At 42.0% G+C, this 11,352-nt stretch overlaps 1 pseudogene; it reads right to left on the bottom strand.

Moving 5' to 3' along the window:
• Nucleotides 1-11,225: 11,225 nt before the first annotated feature.
• On the bottom strand, nucleotides 11,226-11,352 carry LOC122901469 (annotated as a pseudogene).

Below are 11,352 nucleotides of genomic sequence, written 5' to 3'. Positions count from 1 at the left end.
CCCTGAGATCATCCCAAGCCAAGGCAGAGGCTTAATCCACTGAACCACCCAGGTGCCCCTGAATGTTACATCTTCTGTTACAGTCCCAGAGGTTCCTTCCTGAGGTTTGGTTCTGGTTTTTTGCTGCTCTTTGTCTGTCATTCAGATTGAGTAATTTCCATTATTTGTATTCAAGTTCACTGATACTCTGCTACTCCCCCTCACCCTTCTTCATTCTGCTTTTGGGCCCATGTAGTGAGTTTTTTAGTTTGTAATTATATTTCTCAGTTATAGAATTTCTGTTTGGTTCTTTAAATCTTCTGTTTCTTTGCTGAATTGTACTTTTTCAGTTGTTTCAAACATGTTCGTAATTGCTCACTGAAGCATTTTTGTGATAGCTGCTTTAAAATCCTTGTTAGAGGGCGCCTGGGTGGCTCAGTGGGTTAGGCCGCTGCCTTCGGCTCAGGTCATGATCTCAGGGTCCTGGGATCGAGTCCCGCATCGTGCTCTCTGCTCAGTAGGGAGCCTGCTTCCTCCTCTATCTGTCTGACTGCCTCTCTGCCTACTTGTGATCTCTCTCTGTCAAATAAATAAATAAAATTAAAAAATAAAATAAAATAAAATAAAATCCTTGTTAGATATTGCAGATATTAGTGTTGATAATGGTTTTCTTTTCTCATTCAAGTGGCATTTTCATGGCTCTTGGTATGATATTTCTTTAAAATTGGATCCTGGACGTTTTGAGCAATTTTTTGAGGCTCTGACTCTTACTAAATCTTCTGTGTTGTTGTTGTTTTTAAGATTTATTTATTTTTATTTTTTATTTTATTATTTTTATTATTTACTATTTATTATTATTTTATTTTACTTGAGAGAGAGAGAGAGTGAGAGTGAGCGTATGAGCAGGGTAATGGGATAGAAGGAGAAGCAGGCTCCCCACTGAGCAGGGAGCCCAATGTGGGATTCCATTCCAGGACTCTAAGATCATGACCTTAGCCGAACGCAGATGCTTAATGACTGAGCCACCCAGGTGACCAGATTTATTTATTTTAGAAAACGATAGAGAGCAGGGGCGAGGGGTAGAGAGAGAGGGAGGGAGAATCTTCAAGTAGATTCCCCGCTGAGCACAAAGCATGTTGCTGGGCTTGATGCCAGGACCCTGAGATCATGGCTGATCCAAAATCAAGAGCCCTACTATGCTCAACTGACTGAGCCACCCAGGCATCCCCTAAATCTTCTGTTTTTAGGAGTTCTTCTCTGACACCACACTGGCAAGAGAAGGAAAGATGCTATCTCATTGCTGCCCATTAAGGTAGAAATCCAAGTTCTCTACTTGGCCTCTGTTGACAGTCTGGAGATTAGGAATGGAAGGAATGTTTTATTCTACTGGACAGTAGTGGCTGTCAGGTTCCCCACTGGACCTTCAATGATGGCACCTTCATAGGAGGAGGGTGCACTGTGTCTTGTTAAAGCCTAGAAGAGGGGTAAGTCTAGGCTTCCTATTAAGCCTTTGCTGATATGGGTAGGGGTGTTGTCACACTTTTTGTCTATGGAGTTTGGCTGGAGCAAGGTGTTTATTATCTCAAAGTTTTCTGTCTTATAAGGCTGCCCCTTTCCTGTCCTTTTGCTGGAAAAAGCATGCTATTCTTAGGCTTTTAAAAATCTGCATCCAGGGGTGCCTGGGTGGCTCAGACGGTAAGTGTCTGCTTTCAGCTTGGGTCATGATGCCAGAGTCCTGGGATCAAGCCCCACATTGAGCTCCCTGCTCGGTGGGGATCCTGCTTCTCTCTCTCCCACTGCCCCTGCTTGTGTTCCCTCCCTCACTGTCTCTCTCCGTCAAATCAATAAGAAAAATCTTTAAAAATAAAAATCTGCATTCATTAACATTTTCAGATTGCTGGCTTTTTTTTTTTCCCTTCGGGTCTTTTTTTTTTTTTTTTTAATATTTATTTGAGAGAATAAGAATGAGAGAGAAAGAAGAAGCAGGGGGGAGGGAGAAGCAGGCTCCTTGCTGAGCAGGGAGCCTGATATGGGGGCTCGATCCCAGGACTCCAGGATCATGACCTGAGCCAAAGGCAGACGCTTAACCAACTAAGTCACCTAGGTACCCCCAGATTGCTGACTTTTCTAACACATAGTTGGTATACACGAGGCAAAAAGAAAACCCAGGGACCCCAACATCATGTCATTTCTTGGGTCCTAATATCCCTTCTTGATCTGCCATTTTCTCTCTACCTTTTAGTCTTATTTATTTATATAATGTTCAGCATGTTTAGTTGTACTTAGTGGGGGAATATGAGGTATAGCTACTCTATCTTGTCCTGCACTGGAAGTTTTGCCTTTATTTTTGAAAGATATTTTTAGAATCTCTGCATATAAAGTTTTATCTTTCAATACTTTAAAACCATCATTCCCGAGGTGCCTGGGTGGCTCAGTGGGTTAAAGCCTCTGCCTTCAGGGCCGCCTGGGTGGCTCAGTTGGTTAAGCGACCGCCTTTGGCTCAGGTCACGGTCCCAGAATTCTGGGACCGAGTCCCGCATCAGGCTCCCAGCTCCATGGGGAGTCTGCTTCTCCCTCTGACCTTCTCTTCTCGCCTCTCGTGCTCTCTCTCACTGTCTCTCTCTCAAATAAATAAATAAAAATCTTTATTAAAAAAAAAAAAAAAAGCCTCTGCCTTCAGCTCAGGTCATGATCTCAGGGTCCTGGGATCAGCCCCGTGTTGGGCTCTCTGCTTGGCAGGGAGCCTGCTTCCCTTCCTCTCTCTGCCTGCCTCTCTGCCTGCTTGTGATCTTTGTCTGTCAAATAAATAAATAAAATCTAAAAAAAAAAAAAAGTGTAAACTTAAAAAAAAGCCATCATTCCACTGTCCTATTTTTTACATTGTTTCCATTTTTTAATGTAAGAATTAACAAAACTTTTGCATAAAAGATTCTTTTACAGGTGAGTTAGTCTCTCATATTTCTTTGAATATATTAGACACACATCTTTCAGAATCTCTGGTTTGGTGTGTTGGCTTATTTTCCTTCAGTATTAGTTTTTGTCCTTCCGGTTGCATAATACTCTTTGGGATGTTGGTGTTTCTCAGATGTCATATGAGAGTCCTGCTGGCGTGACTCCAAATACTATTGACTTCTACCCTTTACTGGCAACAGGATGGAGCGTTGTGTGGTCTGGGTGCGGGAGACAGTAGCGAGGTGGCATTCCTAAGGTATCTTAGTTGCCGCCAGACACCAAAGGCACTTCTTTGAGGCTCTGGTCATACTAACTGTGTCCGCCTGGGAGTGGACCCACAGCTGCTTTCCAGCCGTCTGGGCTGGAGGAGGAGGGAGCCCCAGCCCTCAGACTGTCTGTGGTGCTTCTTGCCTCTTTTCATGCTGTCATCTTCTGCTATTCTTAGGCTTTTAAAAATCTGCATCCAGGGATGCAAGGGTCCTGAACTGTGGATCCAACTCTGTGGTCATCCCATCTTTAAATCCTTTAAAATTGCATGTCCACTGAGGGTGATGCTTCTCATTTTCCAGCAATGATAGCCACTTACGTTTTTAAAATACCTTTTGTCATTTTTAGAGTTTTTGGTCCAAAGGCCTACTGAAGTATGTGCTCTGAGTGTCATTTTGATTCCATTCAATTATAGACTCTCTGTAATATCAGAAAGTGCTTGTAGGTGGGGTGGGCGTATCTGTACATGCTTTGGAATCAAGAGTCTTGGGATTAAATCTCAGCTCTGAAACCTATTTGATATTTTTTTTTTTTAAGATTTTTATTTATTTATTTGACAGATAGAAATCACAAGTAGGTAGAGAGGCAGGCAGAGAGAGGAGGGGAAGCAGGCTCCCTGCCAAGCAGAGAGCCCGATGCGGGGCTCGATTCCAGGACCCTGAGATCATGGCTTGCTCTTAAGGCAGAGGCTTCAACCCACTGAGCCACCCAGGCACCCCCCATTTGATATTCTTAAGGCTGTTTATATTTCACTTTACCTTCCTCATCTATAAAATGGGGAAAATAATGTTTATTATGTATTCTTATTACATATATTAAATGAAAAATTACTCAGTTTTTACTTTGTTTTCAGCCACAAAAGATTGTACCCAAACTAGTTTGATGCTCTCCTGTCCAGTGTCCCTTCACTGATGCTTGGTCCTGAAGGCTCCTGTCCAGTGTCCCTTCACTGATGCTTGGTCCTGAAGGCATTGGAGGCCCAGCTCACCTTGGTGCTGTCTGCTGAATTTGTACAGAATTTCCAACATTGAAGATGGGGTATCAAGTGTTCATTTCCTTTTTTGTTTAACTCTAAACAGAAGATATATCAAATGGTCTTAAAAAGGGTGGGGGAGAGAAACTGTGGAACACAGATATATTAAATTATTCAAGTCCCACAGAATCGAAGCAGCTCAGGGTTGAAGGGCAGTGGTATATATAGTATTAGTCAAACAGCTCAAGCTGATATAGCTTGTTTTATAGGAAAACTCCACTGGCTACAATCTAATCTTAAACAGGGAGCCCAGGAAAAATGTGCAGCTTGTTATTACAGAAGTGGAAGCTGTGTGACCAGTTTGTACCATGAAATTGTGAAATCACAATTTTAAAAAATTTCCTTTTCAGTATTTTGTAATGCCTCAAAATGTCTCTTGCATTTTGAGCTTGCTTCAGTTTATATTGTAGTAGTGTACCTCAGCAATTAAATGTGCATATTGAAATTATTTCTGTTATGTGAAATAAAAAAATAAAAATAAAATATCTAAAAATACCATGTTGCTGTAAACATATTTGAAAAATTCAATTAAAGGAATTAGATTTATCATTTTTAAAAATTTTGGTTTCTTGGGGCACTAGGGTGCCTCAGTGGGTTAAAGCCTCTGTCTTTGGCTCAGGTCATGATCCCAGGATCATGGGATCGAGTCCCACATCAGGCTCTCTGCTTTAGCCGGGAGCCTGCTTCCCCCCGCCCCGCCCTCCGCCTGCCTCTCTGCCTGCTTGTGCTCTCTGTCAAATAAATAAATAAAATCTTTAAAAAATTATTTTTTTATAATTTCTTTTATCCTAATCCTTTTTTTTAAGATTTTATTTATTTTAGAGAGGGAGAGAGCACATGTGAACGGGGGAGGAACAGAGGCAGAGGGAGAGGGAGAGAATCTTCATGCTGAGTGCAGAGCCTGATGCAGGCCTCCATCCCATGACCCTGACATCATAACCCTAATGGAAACCAAGAGTCCAACACTGAGCCAACTGAGCCACCCAGGAGCCCCTTTGCATCCTAATCGTTTTGGGTTTTCTTTTTTAAGTCTTATTTTTATTTAAGTAATCTCTACACCCAATGTGGGGCTCAAACTCACAACCCCAAAATCAAGAATTAAAAAAAAAAAAATCTATCTATATATATATATATAGATTTTTTTTTTAAAGATTTTATTTATTTATTTGACAGAGAGAGATCACAAGTAGACGGAGAGAGAGGCAGTCACAGAGAGAGAGAGAGGGAAGCAGGCTCCCCGCTGAGCAGAGAGCCCGATGCGGGACTCGATCCCAGGACCCTGAGATCATGACCTGAGCCGAAGGCAGCGGCCCAACCCACTGAGCCACCCAGGCGCCCCTATATATTTTTTTTTTTTTTTTTTAAAGAATCACGCGCTTTTATGACTGAGCCAGCCAGCCAGGTGCTCCTCTAATCTGTTTTTCTTTATTTATAATCCTTAAGGTAAGTTAAGATTTTACAACATTCAGTTTGTAAATTGAAACATGATACTGTAGGTTTTTGGTCTTTGTAATTATATGAAATTGTGAAGCCTCAATTTAAAGCTTTTTTAAATTTTTTTTAAGATTTTATTTATTTGACAGAGAGAGAGATCACAAGTAGGCAGAGAGTCAGACAGAGAGAGAGGGGGAAGCAGGCTCCCTGCTCAGCAGGGATGCTGAGGCAGATGTGGGGCTCCATCCCAGGACCCTGAGATCATAACCTGAGCCTAAGGCAGCGGCTTAATCCACTGAGCCACCCAGGCACCCCTTAAAGCTTTCTTTTTAACGTTAGTTCATTTTATTTTATTTTATCTTATTTATTATGAAGATTTTATTTATTGATGAGAGAGAGATTTTTTTTTTTTAAGATTTTATTTATTTATTTGACAGACAGAAATCACAAGTAGATGGAGAGGCAGGCAGAGAGAGAGAGAGGGAAGCAGGCTCCCTGCTGAGCAGAGAGCCCGATGTGGGACTCGATCCCAGGACCCTGAGATCATGACCTGAGCCGAAGGCAGCGGCTTAACCCACTGAGCCACCCAGGCGCCCCGATGAGAGAGAGATTGAGCACGAGCTGAGTGGGGAGGCAGAGGGAGAGGAAGAAGCAGGCTTCTCACCAAGCAGGGAACCCCAAGCGGGGCTCTATCCCAGGACCCCCCAGCGTCATGACCTGAGCCAGAGGCAAACACTTAACCCACTAAGCCATGCAGGTGCCCCCTGTTAGTTCATTTTAAGTGTGTTTTGTTAAAGTGAAACATTTAACTAAAATTGCTATTACCAAGTTAAATTAATTTTCGCAGAAAGATTCATAGGACTCAGGATATAGTTATCCTTGTGGCTAAGATTTATTACATTATAAGGACCCAAAGCAGACTCACCAGAGGGAAGAAGGCTCATGGGGTGGTATCTAAAAGAAACCAGACCTGAGCTTCCCAGACTCCCCTTACTGGAGTGAGACAGGATGCACTGAATTCCCCCAGCAACAAGTAGCAACAACTTTTGTGAAGCGCTGTCGAGGGAAGCTCACCAGAGGCTAGGAATTCAGGTTCTTCCTCAGGAGTCAGTCATGGAGGCACACATTGCTGGCGTTACCGTGCCAGTCGCTGAAGTTCCAGATGCTCCGAAGGAAAGCAGGTGTCCGGCATACATTTTGTTTGTCAGTTTAAGTAACGTGGGCCACTCATACGATTTAGGGAAAGTTTTATATGAGTGTAGGCAACTGTTTACCAGGCCAGTTCTCAGATGCCAGCCAGGGACCAGCCTTGCAAGCAGGCCTTGATAAGGTTAGCAGGTTCAGGCCTGCTGTGTTAAATTCTTTTTGGCATGAAATAGAAATGGTATAAACAAACCAATTAAACAACTGAAATGATCAGAATGGATTAAAAAAAGACTCTGTATAAAAAAGTCTAGGTAGTTTTTTTTTTTTTTGAGATTTTATTCATTTGGTTACCAGATTTTTTTTTTTTTTTTAAGATTTTATTTATTTATTTGACAGGCAGAGATCACAAGTAGGCAGAGAGGCAGACAGAGAGAGAGAGGAGAAAGCAGGCTCCCCGCGGAGCAGAGAGCCTGATACGAGGCCCGATCCCAGGACCCCGGGACCATGACCCGAGCTGAAGGCAGAGGCTTTAATCCACTGAGCCACCCAGGTGCCCCTTGGTTACCAGATTTAATTTGATGGAGTTCTCTTCATGTTAAATCATTAGTAAAATGTTGCATCGGGCTATCAGAAATCTTTAGTTCTGTTACAAGAGTGTATTATCTCCCTGGTCCTGTTCTAAAATCATGTTCAGAGTCTTATGGTGTATTTTCTATATTCCAGTCACAAGAACCCTCTTTGGTTATTAATAAAATCCGGGGAGGTGCTTTAGCAGCTCAGGTGCTCCTGTGAGAGGTCTGCCTTCCGCCATGATTGTAATCTGTGGCCATGATACTACTATTTTCTTAAGGCTGCTGTACAAATTGCCACAAATGTGGTAGTTTTAAACAGAAATTCTCTCACAGGTCTATAGAGGCCAGATGGTGTTGGTAAAATTGGCTCTATCTAGTGTTTCTGAAAGGGGCTCCATTCCAGTCCCCTCTCCTAGCTTTTCACAGCTTCCGGCAGTCCTTGGTGTTCCTCTGTTGGTGGCTGCCCTACCATTTCTGCTACCATCTTCACATGGCTTTTTCTTCTGTGTTATCTCGGTACAGCTCCTTTTCTGTGTCTTATAAGAACACCCGTCACTGGATTTAGGGCCCATCCTAATCCAGGATGATCTCATCGTGAGATTCTTTAATTATACCTGCAAAGAACCTTATTCCAAATAAGGTCACCTTCACACGTTCCAGGGATTAGGACTTGGACATAATCCTCCTGGGAGGCCGCAATTAAACTCACTACAGTACTAGTTTGTTTACTAAATGTAACAACTTGCCCGAGCCCCTGTTTTGGTCAGGAATGGTGCCAGGCCCTGGAAATAGAAAGATGACTAAGAGTGATATCTTTTTTAACATCACAGAGCCTAATTCCAAAAAAAAGATATAAAATCCCTCACACACATAATGAAATCTAAGTATAATGAAGAGATAAATACAAATCTTGTGGAAACACGAATTGGGATACTCACAAAAGAATTCCTTAAAAAGAATGTTTGCCTAAAACTGCCCTGTCTGATACAAAGCCACATGTGGATGTTGAGCACTTGAAATGTGGCTGTTGTGACTAAAGAACCGAATTTTTCCCGGTGCCTGGGAGGCTCAGTCGTATCTCAGAGGTATCTGCTTTTGTCTCAGATCATGATCCCAAGGTCCTGCATCAGGGTCCTCTTGGGGCTCCCTGCTTGTTGGGAGGCCGGCTTCTCCCTTTCCCACTTCCCCTGCTCAGTGTCTCTCTCTGTTAAATAAATAAAATCTTAAAAACAAAAAAACTGAAAATTTTTTAAATTTATTTTATTTATTTTTTATTTATTTTTTTTATTTTGAAGGAGAGAGTGAGCACGCTCAGGGGGAGGGGCAGAGGGAGAGAATCTTTCAAGTAGACTCTGCGGAACATGGAGCCCAAGGATAAGGGGCTCGATCCCACGACCCATGAGATCATGACCTAAGCCGAAACCAAGAGTTGAGGGCTTAACCAACTGAGCCACCCAGGTATCCCTCCTTTTAATTTTAATGTAAGTTTGTATTAAATATAGATGTTTGGGGAAAAAATACAGATACTTAATTTAGTTACTGGTATTACGGAAAACTTTTAAATGTGCCTGGAATGATTTGGTATATAAATATTTTTTCAGTAGTAAATTTTAGGGGCTTCTGCGTGGCTTAGCTGGTTGGGCACCTGTCTTCCGCTCAGGTTGTGATCCCAGTCTTGGGATTGAGTCCTGGATCTGTCTCCATGCTCAGCAGGGAGCCTGCTCCTCCCTCACACTCTGCCTGCTTGTGCTCTCATTCTGTCAAATAAATAAAATCTTTTTTAAAAATAGTAAATTTTGGGGCGCCTGGTGGCTCAGTGGGTTAAGCCTCTGCCTTCCGCTTGGGTCATGATCTCGGAGTCCTGGGATCGAGCTCCACGTGGGGCTCTGTGCTTGGTGGGGAGCCTGCTTCCTCCTCTCTCTCTCTCTGCCTCTCTGCCTACTTGTGATCCCTCTCTGTCAAATAAATAAATAAAAGCTTTAAAAAAATAAAAAATAACAAAAATAAATAGTAAATTTTATGAAATCTAAATACAGATAAAATATTTCTTTTCTTTTTAAATTTTATTTATTTGACAGAGAGAGGGGCAGGGAGAGACGGAATACAAGCTGGGTAGTGGGAGGGAGAGAAGCAGGCTTCCCGCTGAGGAGGTAGCCCGATTTGGGGTTCAATCCCAGGACCCTGGGATCATGACCTGAGCCAAAGGCAGAGGCTCAATGACTGAGCCACCCAGGCACCCCAGATAAAATATTTCTGATGAAAATTTAGCAATTGAATTGAGAAGCTCTTAAGTGTGAAATACACACCAATTATTGAAGACTTAGTACAAAAAAAAAAAACTTCATTGTATTGTCTCCCATTTCCTCATCTGGAAATTGATTGACAACACTTTCACTGTGCTGATCATATTAGCAATCTATTCAGAAGAGCACTGTCAGTTTCAAATTTTACATCGTTTTATTATTGGAGAGTTTACAATGCCTACTAATTAGTGGTAGGATGAAAGAGGAGTGGAGTATTAGAAAAGTGTTCCTGCATCTCAAGTAAAAACTGTACTGGTTCTCAGAGGAGAAGGACGATAGCATGCTAAGAATAAGGGATTTAATAAAATCCAAATTGATGAAAGTGTGTGAAATAAATACCAGAGGCATAAAACTCTTTGTAATAAAAAAAAGTAAAGTACCTTGATAATTTTTGTATTGATTACATGTGGAAATAATATTTTGAATATTTAAAAAAATAAAATGTTATTGAAGTTAATTTCACCTGTTTCTTACTTTAAATAAAATTTAAAATTATATATATGATTCTCATTATATTTCTTTTTTTATTTTTTTATTTTTTTTATTTTTATTTTTTTTAAAAGATTTTATTTATTTGACAGAGAGAGATCATGAGTAGGCAGAGAGGCAGGCAGAGAGAGAGAGGAGGAAGCAGGCTCCCTGCCGAGCAGAGAACCCGATGCGGGCCTCGATCCCAGGACCCTGAGATCATGACCTGAGCCGAAGGCAGCGGCTTAACCCACTGAGCCACCCAGGCGCCCCTCTTTTTTTTTTTAATTAAAAAACATTTGTAGGGACGCCTGGGTGACTCAGTTGGTTGGACGACTGCCTTCGGCTCAGGGCGTGATCCTGGAGTCCCGGGATCGAGTCCCACATCAGGCTCCCAGCTCCATGGGGAGTCTGCTTCGCTCTCTGACCTTCTCCTCGCTCATGCTCTCTCTCACTGTCTCTCTCTCTCAAATAAATAAATAAAATCTTAAAATAAATAAATAAATAAATAAAAAATAAAAAACATTTGTAAATTTTAGACAAAAAGAGAGTATGTGACCAGTGGGGAGGACCAGAGGGGAAGGGAGAAGAAGGGGGACAGAATCTCAAGCAGACTCTGAGCTAAGGGCAGACCCCAATGCCGGACTCTATCCCACAACCCTGTGATCATGACCTGACTCTGAGATCATGACCTGAGCCAAAACCAAGTCAGATATGAAACCAAGAGTCAGATGCTCAACCAACTGAGCCACCTGAGCTCAACCAACTGAGCACCCCATCTCATTATATTTCTACTGAACTACAGCACTGCCAGGTCTAAAATGGTGAAAGAAAATGAGATTAGGGAAGAAAGAGTATTTCACAGAAGAGAAAGAGGTATTCTGGGTCATGATAATTAGTTACTGAATGAATGTATGGATTTCGTTTTATCCCAATGCCCGATTCTTGCTAGATCCCCCTCCTCCACCTTTAAAAAAAAAAAAAAAACAGGAATGTGAAAGGGTAAGAAGGAAGAGCATTAGTACACATCTCAGTGTTAATCTCCACCTTTGGGCATGGGGAGCAGTCAGAACAATAGTAGTCCACATTTATCTCCAGAGGAATTTACTGAATCTGGGACATTCTTTCAATTAGCAATAATCAATAATCACGCCTCGGATAAACCTCACTGGCTACGATACTGCCACTGCGCAAAGCT

Source organism: Neovison vison, chromosome 2 (assembly GCF_020171115.1).
Source record: "Neovison vison isolate M4711 chromosome 2, ASM_NN_V1, whole genome shotgun sequence".
Classification (NCBI taxonomy): Eukaryota; Metazoa; Chordata; class Mammalia; order Carnivora; family Mustelidae; genus Neogale; species Neogale vison.
Note: the sequence above shows the minus strand (reverse complement) of the source record. Positions and strands in the feature narration are given on the sequence as shown.